This window comes from Macaca mulatta, chromosome 12 (assembly GCF_049350105.2).
Source record: "Macaca mulatta isolate MMU2019108-1 chromosome 12, T2T-MMU8v2.0, whole genome shotgun sequence".
NCBI lineage: Eukaryota > Metazoa > Chordata > Mammalia > Primates > Cercopithecidae > Macaca > Macaca mulatta.
Window position 1 is genome coordinate 94264348 of NC_133417.1, and position 11946 is coordinate 94276293.

The 11946-nt window shown below is 39.5% G+C and overlaps 1 pseudogene across 1 annotated transcript; it reads right to left on the reverse strand.

Annotated features, from left to right (window-relative positions):
- Window positions 1-4952: 4952 nt before the first annotated feature.
- Window positions 4953-6753, reverse strand: LOC106992661 (keratin, type I cytoskeletal 18 pseudogene; annotated as a pseudogene). The gene has a single exon (XR_013402076.1). The product of XR_013402076.1 is annotated as a keratin, type I cytoskeletal 18 pseudogene (transcript).
- Between the last annotated feature and the right edge of the window lie 5193 nt (window positions 6754-11946).

Here is an 11946-nt window from a genome sequence, read left to right on the forward strand (position 1 = left end):
TCTGTTGAAGGACTATTGAATTGAAGCACCAGCTTAACGCAGAAGCAATGTTCTCTGAGAATGGGGTGCCATCCTCCAACATACAATACAGACATTAAATCAAAGAACTTTGTACTAGTATTGTGCCATGTACTATGTGCTATGTACATTTGTATATTTCCAACAGGAAGATTGCAGGGGTCCAGGAATCAGGGAGGGAAGCAAAGGTGGCCCCACTTACCATACCATCGTCCTCAATCACCCACTAAGGTACTTGAGCATATCTTTCCATCTAACATGCTCCAGAGTTCTCCCCATGGACTTGATTGAAACTTTGTTGGGTCTGCATCACAGATCAGCTTGTCTATTCAATCCTATCTCCTCCCAATTCTTTCCACAGGTGTTGATTCCTAATAATTATCCTGTACTCCAAACTCCATCTCAGAATCTGCTTCCACATAACAGGACCTATAATAAATGCATCTTCATCATGTGCATTTTTAGGAATGCTGTCAGAACCATGTTCACATTTCTAACAATAAACAAACCAGTGTGTTCATTAATGAGGGAATTCTGATTCATAGCTTCCTCAGTGAGGACCTGTCTTGACAATGGGAAGTGACACAGATTCTATTAATGTTAGCTTGTTTTTATTACCTAACAAGTCACCATGCTTAATTCAGTTGTCATTCTTTCTAAAATAATAATGCCATTACTTGACATTGCTTTTCACAGGGACTATTTGACAGTCTTACAGATCTCTAGAATAATTCCACTTTCTTTCTTTGTAAGTCACAGGAGTTCAAAGTACAAGAGTTTATCACTTGCTTTTGGTTAAAGTTTATTTCTTTGTACTGTTGGTGTGACGAGTGTTTGAGGAATTGAATGAACAGTGCATTAAACATTCTAAATGTAAAATGTAATTATACATAATCCTCTTCCTTCATTAACCAACATTATCCACCCATTTCCTCAAAATATGACGTGACCCAATAAGTAAATTTCTAATATGCCTATTTTGTACGTTTGTGTTTGCCTTAAAGGAAATACAAATTACTGGAAAAAAGTTTATTGATATATTTCTTAAAATATTAAAACATGCTAATATGAATTCAGTCTTCAAAGGTGAAAAAGAAGTTCCACATATATAATGCATCTGAATTCCTTTTTAAATAGAATTCCTTTTAAATTCCTTTTTAAATGATAAATAAAAATTATTTTAATTAATTTAGTATTTATCTTTTTTCCCTTTACACTTAAATTTTAATGTTGGGACAATAATGATTATGAAGCATTTGTGTACTCTGATTATGTTTCATTAAACAAAATTGAAATATGGTGAGATTTTTAACTTACTTGCTATCAATTAATATTCTACCTGCATATAAATTATATATATAATACTTAGAAAATTTTGAAAAAGCATACAAGAACAGCACATTATAAGAAGGTCAATAAAAATTAAAATTAATAAGCAGAAAGAAGAAATTTAGTACACAAAACAAAAATTAGACAATAGAATCCTACCACTGTACATTTTTAAATGTGTGTCAATCAGAATTAATAATGCCAGGTGCTATAACAAACAATCTCTCAACGGATTTGTCAGAGGCAATTGAACCACAGTGACTCCATTTTGAGTGAGGGCTAGGAAAATGAGGATGGGGCTTGCTGAGCTGCATTCCCAGAAAGTCAGGTATTCTCAGCCTCTAGATGTTTACAGTTAAGGGAACAGATTGATAATATTTACTAACAAACCCAGACTTGGGAGTGTCCTAATATCTTGATATCTTAAGAACAAAAGCATTACTAATTTTGCTTTAAAGATAACAATATTGATTCTCGCAAAATACAGTAATTACGAAAATAAATCCTTTATCACAAACCCTTGTAGCAGGGCACATCTGCCCACGATTCTTTTATCCTGTATATAAACCAGCATTGTACATAGGGTGGACGCATTCCTCCTCTTACTTTTGGGAATGGCCTACAATGTCTATGGAATAGCTGTTCTTTTACTTTACTTTCTTAATAAACTCACTTTTGCTTTGCACTGTGGACTCACCCTGAATTCTTTCTTGTGTGACATCCAAGAACCCTCTCTTGGGGTCTGCATCAGGACCCCTTTCCTGTAACAGATTTGGGCAATAAACTGGAGTGTGGGTGTGGTATGTAGGTGTGGGTGTAGGGATGTGTTTTCTCATGGAAAATCTCATGTGTATTGTAAACCAAAAATAAAATTATAAGCCCTCCCCACTCCCTCTCAGCCAAGGGCATTCCAAAATAAACCAGTTCAGGCCATGAAGGGAAGGAGGAAGGAGGGTCAGACACGTCTCATTATACCCCCCTCCCTTTGGCACTCAGGCACAGCATTAACATTAGGCAATAAGACACCAAAATCCAGCCTGACTCTCTAATATAGCATCACGTGACAGATGGCTGGCCCTGAAAGAAATCAAAGTATTTTACCCCAAAATACATTTATTTGACATATTTTGAAATGGCCCTGCAAAGCTATCTCTTATGGGGGAAAATCTACTTTTTGTAGAAAATCCCCATTCCTTTCTAGGCCTTTCCCTTGATCCAGGAGAGAATTAACTTAGAGTCTGGCACCTTTTTAGGTTTGATAAGACCTCTGAAGCTGCTACCAGGAGGCTTTATCTGCATGATAAAACCTTGGCCTCCACAACCCCTTATCTTAACCTAGACATTTCTTTCTATTGATTCCAGGTCTTTAGATAATAACTATTTCAGCAATTGCCAATTAGAAAACCTTTGACTCCATCTGTGACCTGGAAGCCCTCCCTTCAAAGAGAGGGCTTCAAGTTGTCTTACCTTTCTGGACTGAAACAAAATTGTTACACACATTGACTGATGTCTTAAGTCTCCCTAAAACATATAAAACCAAGCTGTAACCTGACCACCGTGGGCACATGTTTTGAGGACCTCCTGAGGGCTGTGTCACTGGCCACTGGTCACTCATATTTGACTCAGAATAAATGTCTTCAAATATTTTACAGAGTTTGATTCTTTTTGTCAACAGTATGTTTCTGATTTGGTGACTCTCTTGGGCAGCTCTGCTTCAAGTGGTGACTTAGTGATCACAGCTCCTTTTGTTACAGGAGGTAGCTAGTCAGGCATGAATAGGGCATGAGAGGGTCTCTCCCCAACAACCTCATCGAGAATGTCAGGTAAGCATCAGGTGATGGTCAGGTGATTGTTACACTGTTTCTCTAAAATAATAATTGGTCACAGCCAGCATCAGGAAAAGGGACTCTCCCAATAGGTAGAAAAACCTGAAACTAGTGATCAGCAGCATCCTAATAAGATCTCAGGAGTTGGGTAAGTGGGCTCAAGCATGCGCACTACGAGGCAAAATGGCTGAGTTTAACTTATATATGACCTTCTAGGAGCATTTGACTGGTAACAGAAGAATGTCCCAAGTGAGCATACATATAACTCCAGTAGACACACTGCACGTATGGCACCTCCCAAGTGCTGGCAGGCCACTGCGCATGCAGACTGCCCACCCCAAGGAAATAATCAGGGGAGAAGTGACACATGACCCTGAAAGTATGCCAACAAACAGTGCAATTGATCTCTCAAGTCACTTGCTTGGCCCTCTTCTAGGTGTACTTTACTTCCTTTTGTTCCTGCTCTAAAACCTTTTAATAAATTTTCACTCCTGTTCTAAAGCTTGCCTCAGTTTCTCACTCTGTCTTATATCCCTCGGTTGAATTACGTCTTCTGAGGAGGCAAGAATTAAGGTTGTGGCAGACCTGCATGGATTTGCCACTGTTAACACTTTCACACTGTGATGTGACCATATGCCAGACTTTTGTCTATGCTTCTGCTAGATCCTCTGTGTTCAGTCAGTTCACATGCATAGAGAAAGCATGTTAAAGTCTGCAAGATAATTTAGAGGTCATGCTTAAAACTGGCATACATCCATTCATATTCTGTTGGCCAGGCTTAGTTACATGGCCCCATGTAGATGCAAGGTGACTGCAAAGAATAGTATTTCTCTATGACTAAAAGAAAAAGAAAGTAGTTTGTTAAACACATAGCAATTTCTCTGCTTTACAAGGCAGAATATATATAAATAATGAGCTTAATCATTCTTATTTTCTTATCAGTGGAAGCAAAGTTGTATGTAAGGAAAAGAAACATTTCTCTGTTAATAAATGATTTTTTAAAATATGTATCAAGTGAGTGCTAATACAAGGAACATTAACAATAGATAATGCCACAAAGTGGTTTTCCAAAAAATATAAATAACAATCTAATAAAAAAAAACTGGCAAAAGATTTGAATAGATGTTTCTCAAAAGAACACATACAAATGGCAAACAGGCATATGAAAAGGTGCCCAACATCACTGATCATCAGAGAAAGGCAAATCAAAACTACAATGAGATATCATTATAACATTTGGACATAAAATGGCTTGTATCCAAAAGACAGGAAATAACAAATGCTGAAGGAGATGTGTAGAAAAATAAACCCTTGTGCACTATTGGTGGGAATTTAAATTAATACAACCACTATGGGGAACAGTTTGGAAGTTCCTCAAAAAACTAAAAATTGAGCTACCATATAATCCAGCGATCCCACTGCTGGGTATATATACAAAAGAAAGGAAATGAGTGCATTGAAGAGATAACTGTATTCCTCTGTTTGTGGCAGCACTGTTCATAATAGCTAAGATTTGGAAGCAACCTAAGTGACTATCAACAGATGAATGGATAAAGAAAATGTGGTGCACATACACAATAGAGTGCTATTAAGTCATAAAAATGAATGAGATCTAGTCACTTGCAACAACATGGATGGAACTGGAGATCATTATATTAAGCAAAATAAACCAAGCACAGAAATACAAACATCACATGTTCTCACTTATTTCTGGGATCTAAAAATCAAAACGATTGAACTCATAGAGATAGGGAGTAAAAGGATGGTTACCGGGGGCTGGGAAGGGTAGTGGGGAGCAGGGGGAGGTGGGGATGTTTAATGAGTACAAAAAACAATTAGTTAGGAGTGGCTGGCTGGAGTTCCAGGCCAGTGGGTCTTATGCTGTGAGGCACCATGGAAGTGGGGCCCACAGACTCTTGCTACTCAGCCCCCTGGATTCAGCCTCATTCCTAGGGAATTGTTTAACAGCTTTTGAAGTATCCAAGGCAACCAGGGGCTGAAGTGGACCCCCAGCACTGCATAGGTGCTTTACAAAAATGTAGTCAGACTACTTTCTTTTTTTGACTTCCAACATTTTATTGACCTCCTGCTCCCCAAAGGGTATGCTGTTTCTGCTGGCTTAATGTCTCAGAACTTTGGTGTCATTGGTCTCAGACACCACTTTGCCATCCAGTATCTGGCGGGTAGTGGTCTTTTGGGTGGTTTCCATGGAGTTGCTGCTGTCCAGGGCATCACCAAGACTGAAGTCCTCGCCATCTTCCAGCAGGCGACGGTAGGTGGTGATCTCAACCTCCAGCTTGACGTTGATGTTCAGCAGGGCCTCCTACTCCTGGGCTTGGCACTGTCCCTCTGCCCGAGTCTGTGCCAGCTCTGACTCCAGGTGCAGCAGGATCCCGTTGAGCAGCTCCATCTGCTGGGTGTAGTGGGCCCCCACCTCCCTCAGGCTGTTCTCCAAGCTGGCCTTCAGATTTCTCATGGAGTCCAGGTCCATCTCCAAGGACTGGACTGTATTTCTCAGCTCCATGAGCATCATCTCAGCAGCTCCAATCTCGGTGGACGGCGTGGTGACCACTGTAGTCTCTCCTCAGTCTGCTGAGACCAGTACTTGTCAAGCTCCTCTCGGTTCTTCCAAGCCAGCTCGTCATATTGGACCCGGATGTCTGCCATGATCTTGATGGGGTCCTGAGATTTGGGGACATCTACCTCCAGGGTCAACCCAGAGCTAGCAATCTGAGCTTGTAGGCCTTTTACTTCCTCTTCGTGGTTCTTCTTCATAAAGAGCAGCTCCGCTTTGAGAGCCTCAATCTCTGTCTCCAGCTGCAGCCGAGTGACATTGGTCATCAGTGACCTTGTGGAGCCCATGGATGTCACTCTCCACAGACTGGCACATGGCCAGCTCTGTCTCATACTTGACTCTAAAGTCATCAGCAGCAAGACGGGCATTGTTGATCTGCAGAACGATGCCAGCATTGTCCACAGCATTTGCGAAGATCTGAGCCCTCAGGTCCTCGATGGTCTTAAAGTAATGACTCCAGTCTCTAACCTGGGGTCCCTTCTTCCCCAGGTGCTCCTCGATTTTGTTCTCCAGCTTCCTGTTCTCAGTATCCAGGCTCCTCACTCTGTCCAGGTAGGAGGCCAGGTGGTCATTCAAGCTTTGCATGGTCTCCTTCTCATTCTGGATGTCTCCCATTCCTGCCAGACCCCTGGCCATCCCCACAGCCAGGCCCCGGGATTCCATGCCACCCTGGAAGCCAGTGGAGTGGGACACGGAGATCCAGGAACCACAGCCCCCAGCACCTGCATAGACACTGGCTGCACTGCTGACCGGCCGGGTGCCATAGCTGGGCACCTGGACAGAGCCCAGGGACCAGTACTTGGTGAAGGTAGAGTGAGTGGTGAAGTGGTGAAGCTCATGCTGTCCCAGGAGGAGAGCAAGAGGACAGGACTCAGGCTTTGCTGACGACCCAGACAACTTTTTAAAATAGGCCTTTGATCCCATTTCTCCTGACTGGGTCAGACCTCAGATCTGGAGTCGTCAGCCACCTCCTACAGGTGCGTTCAGGCTGGCAACAAGTCTGTACCTCCCTGAGATGAGATGGTCAGCAGTGCAGTCAGTGTTTATGCAGGTGCTGGGGGCTGTGGTTCCTGGATCTCCGTGTCCCACTCCACCGGCTTCCAGGGTGGCATGGGATCCCGGGGCCTGGCTGTGGGGATGGCCAGGGGTCTGGCAGGAATGGGAGACATCCAGAATGAAGGAGACCATGCAAAGCCTGAACGACCACCTTGCCTCCTATCTGGACAGAGTGAGGAGCCTGGAGACTGAGAACAGGAAGGGGCAGAGGAAGGGGCAGGCTGCCATCTTTGCTCATTCACATCCTTCACGGTGATGCCTCTATGTACTGGAAAATCTGAGTTGATCAGGGACTAGAGAAGACTCCCAGCATACCACAGCAGCCCTGCTGAAAAGTAGCTAGACTGTTAAAGGGAAAAAAAAAATCATCCAAAAGTCAGCAACCTCAAAGATAGAAGGTAGATAAGCATACAAAGATGAGAGAAAGATTCAGCACAAGAATGCTGATAAAACATTGCAGGAGTTGACAGACAAAATAGCTGGTATAAAGAAGAATGTAACCAACCTGACAGAGCTGAAAAACACCCTACAAGAATTTCATAATGCAATCACAAGTATTAATAGCATAATAGATCAAGCGGAGGAAAGAATCTCAGAGCTTGAAGACTGCCTGTCTGACAAGATGGGAGCAGACAAAAATAGAGAAAAAAGAATGAAAAGGCATAAACAAAACCTCCAAGAAATGTGGGCTTATGTAAACAGACTGAATCTATGACTGATTAGTGTCCCTAAAAGAGATGGGAAGAATGGAATCAATTTGGAAAACATACTTCGGGATATCATCCATGAGAACGTTCCCAACCTAGCTAGATAGGCCAACATTCAAATTTCATAAATGAAGGAGAAATAAGATCCTTTTCAGACAAGCAAATGCTGAGAGAACTTGTTACCTCCAAAACTGCCTTACAAGATATCCAGAAGGAAGCAATAAATATGAAAAGTAAAGACCATTACCAGTCACTACAAAAACACAATGAAGTACACACACCAGTGACACAATAAAGCAACTGCATTAACAAGTTTGCAAAGTAACTAGCTAACATCATGATGACAGGATCAAATCCACACATATCAATACTAACCTTAAATGTAACTAGGATAAATACACCAATTCAAGGACACAGAGTGGCAAGCTGGATAAAGAACCAAGACCCATCAGTATGCTATCTTCGAAAGACCCATCTCACATGCAATGACCCACATAGGATCAAAATAAAGGAATGGAGGAAACTCTACCAAGAAATGGAAAACAAAAGAATCAGGGGTTGCAATTCTCCTTTCTGACAAAACAGATGTTAAACCAACAAAGATCAAAGAAGATGAAGAAGGGCATTACATAATGGTAAAGGGTTCAATTCAGCAAAAAGAATTAACTATCCTAAATACATATGCACCCAATACAGGAACACCCAGATTCATAAAGCAAGTTCTCAGAGACCTTCAAAGAGACTTAGACTCCTACAAAATAATAGTGGGGAATTTTAACACCCCACCAACAATATTAGACAGATCATCAAGACAGAAAATTAACAAAGATATTCAAGACCTGAACTCAGCAGTGGATCAAATGGACCCAATAGATATCTATAGAACTCTCCACCCAAAAGCAACAAAACATACATTATTCTCATCACTACATGGCACTTACTGTAAAATCAATCACATAATCAGAAGTAAAACACTCCTCAGCAAATTCAAAAGACCTGAAATCATAACAGTCTCTCAGACCACAGTACAAATTTGAAATCAAGACTAAGAAATTCATTCAAAACCATACAGTTACATGAAAATTGAATAACCTGCTCTGAAATGACTTTTGGTTAAATAATAAAATTAAGGCAGAAATCAACAAGTTCTTTGAAAGTAATGAAAACAAAGATACAACACACCAGAATCTCTGGGACACAGTTATGGCGGTTTTCAGAGGGAAATTTACAGCACTAAATGCGCACATCAAAAAGTTAGAAAAACCTCAAGTTAACCCAACATCACAACTAAAAGAACTACAGAACGAATAGTAAACAAATCCCAAAGCTAACAGAAGACAAGAAATAACCAAAATCAGAGCTGAACCGAAGGATACTGAGACACAAGAAACCATTCAAAGCTTCAATAAATCCAGGAGCTAGTTTTTTGAAAAATTAATAAAACAGATCACTACTAGCTAGACTAATACAGAAAAAAAGTAGTTTCAAATAAACACAATCATAAATGACAAGCGGGATATCACCACTGACTCCACAGAAATACAAACAACCATCAGAGAATATTATGAATATCTCTATGCACATAAACTAGAAAATCTAGAAAAAAACAGATAAATTTCTGGACACATACATCCTCCTATGACTGAACCAGGAAGAAACTGAATCCCTGAACAGACTAATAGCAAGTTCTGAAATTGAGGCAGTAATAAATAGCATATCAACCAAAAAAAAAAAACCCAGGACCAGATGGATTCACAGATGAATTCTTCCAAATGTACAAAGAAGAGCTAGTACCATTCCCTTTGCAACTATTCCAAAATATTGAGGAGGAAGGACTCCTTCCGAACTCATTCTATGAGGCCAGCATCATCCTGATGCCCAAACCTGGAAGAGATACAACAAAAAAAGAAAACTTCAGGCCCATATCCTTGATGAACACTGATGCAAAAATCCCCAACAAAATACTGGCAAGCCAAATCCAGCAGCATATCAAAAAGCTAGCTGATCCACCACAATCAAGGAAGCTTCATCCCTGGGATGCAAGATTCGTTCAATATACACAAGTCAATACATATGATTCATCTCATAGACAGAACTGAAGACAAAAACCACATGATTATCTCAATAGACGCAGAAAGGCTTTTGGTAAAATTCAACATCCGTTCATGTTAAAAATTACCTATAACTAACTATTGAAGGAAAATACCTCAAAATAATAAGACCCATATATGACAAGCCCACAGCCAACATCATACTGAATGGGCAAAAGCTAGAAGCATTCCTCTTGAAAACCAGCACAAAACAAAGGTGCCCTCTCACCACTCCTATTCCATATAGTATTGGAAGTTCTGGTCAGGACAATTGGGCAAGAGAAAGAAATAAAGGGTATGCAAACAGGAAGAGAGGAAGTCAAACTATCCCTGTTTGCAGATGACATAATCCTATATCTAGAAAACCCCCTTGTCTAGGCCCAAAAGCTTCTTAAGCTGATAAACAACTTCGGGAAGGTCTCAAGATACAAACTTATTGTATAAAAATTACTAGCAATTCTATGCACCACCAACAGTCAAGCCAAGAGTCAAATCAGGAATGAACTCCCATTCACAGATCCCACAAAAAGAATTATTGGAAAAAAGCTCAATATCACTGATCACTAGAGGAATGCAATGAGATACCATCTTATACCAGTCAGAATGACTATTTAATAAATGACTTTTTAATAAAAAGTCAAAAATAATAGATGCTGGCAAGGTTGTGGAGAAAAAGGAATGCTTATACTCTGTTGGTGGGAGTGTAAATTAGTTCAGCCATTGTGGAAGACAGTGTGTCAATTCCTCAAAGACCTAAAGACAGAAATACCATCCAACCTAGCAATTCCATTACTTGGTATATACCTAAGGAAGATAAATCACTCTGTTACAAAGACACACGCACACATATGTCCTTTGCACCACTATTCATAATAGCAAAGCTAGAGAACCAACTTTAATGTCCATCAATGATAGACTGGATTTTAAAAAATGTGGTACATATACACCATGAAATACTATGCAGCCATAAAAAGGAATGAGATCATGTTCTTTGCAGGGACATAGATGGAGTTGGAGGCCATTATCCTTAGCATACTAATACAGGAACAGAAAGCCAAATACCACATGTTCTCACTTATAAATGGGAGCTCCTGCAGGGTATAATACCTAAGCGATGGGTATATAGGTGCAGCAAACCACCATGGCACATGTTTACCTGTGTAACAAATCTGCATGTCTTGAGGGAAAAAAATCAAAATTAAAAAAAAAAAAGTGGGAACTAAACAATGAGAACACATGGACACACAGAGAGGAACAACACAAACTGGGGCCCTTCAGAGGGTAAAGAGTGGGAGGAGGGAGAGAATAGGAAAAATAATGAATGGTCACTAGGCTTAATACTTGGGTGGTGAAATAATCTGTAAAACAAACCCCCATGACACAAGTTTACCTGTATAACAAACCTGCACTTGTACCCCTGAACTTAAAGTGTAAGTCAAAATTTATTTATTTATTTTTAGTCACTTAAAAGCAAAAAAAAAAAAAAAAAGATAGAATGAATAAGACCTACTATTTGATAGCACAACAGGGTGATTATGGTCAATAATACCTTAATTATACACTTTAAAATAACTTAAAAGTGTAGTTGGATTGTTTGTAACTCAAAGGATAAATTCTTAAGGAGATGAAGACCCCATTCTCCACGATGTGCTTATCTCACATTGCATGCCTGTATCAAAACATCTAAAGTATCTCATAAATATATACACCTACTATGTACCCACAAAAATTAAAAAGAAAATAAAAGGGTACATTCATATTTTTATTCATTTTCATCTTTATATAAAGCCAAAGGTACATTATTTTTAAGAAAACTTGTGAAGTCATTTCTATAGCATAAGATAATGCTGTTTTCTATTAATCAAAATGTCACAGAGTTCAGGTTCCTAACATTACTTTATGGAGATGTATATCTATATACTTCAAATATCAATTTTCTTTCTAGAAATCAAAATTTTGACTTCTAGAAATCAAAATTTCTAGAATTTTGTCAGAAATAAGATTTTCAAGTAATTTGACTTATCCTGGCAGTATTTCCTCTACATAAATTATAAGAAACACTCATTTGATTTCAATGTTATTTCATATTTTCAGGTTTTCCGTTTTTTAACAAATTTTCTTCTCTGAAAGCCAGAGTTGTTAACACTTCTATAATTCTTCCTATATGCCAGATAATGTTCCAAATATTTTCTATGTACTTTTAGGTTCTGAGATTTGAACTGAGACAGTCTGGTTTAAGAATCCATGCTTCTAATCACTAGCAAGGACTCTTAATAATATTCTTGATTTAAAAGAATATATGAGATTAATAAATAACTTATTTCTACATATTACCAAATTTACCA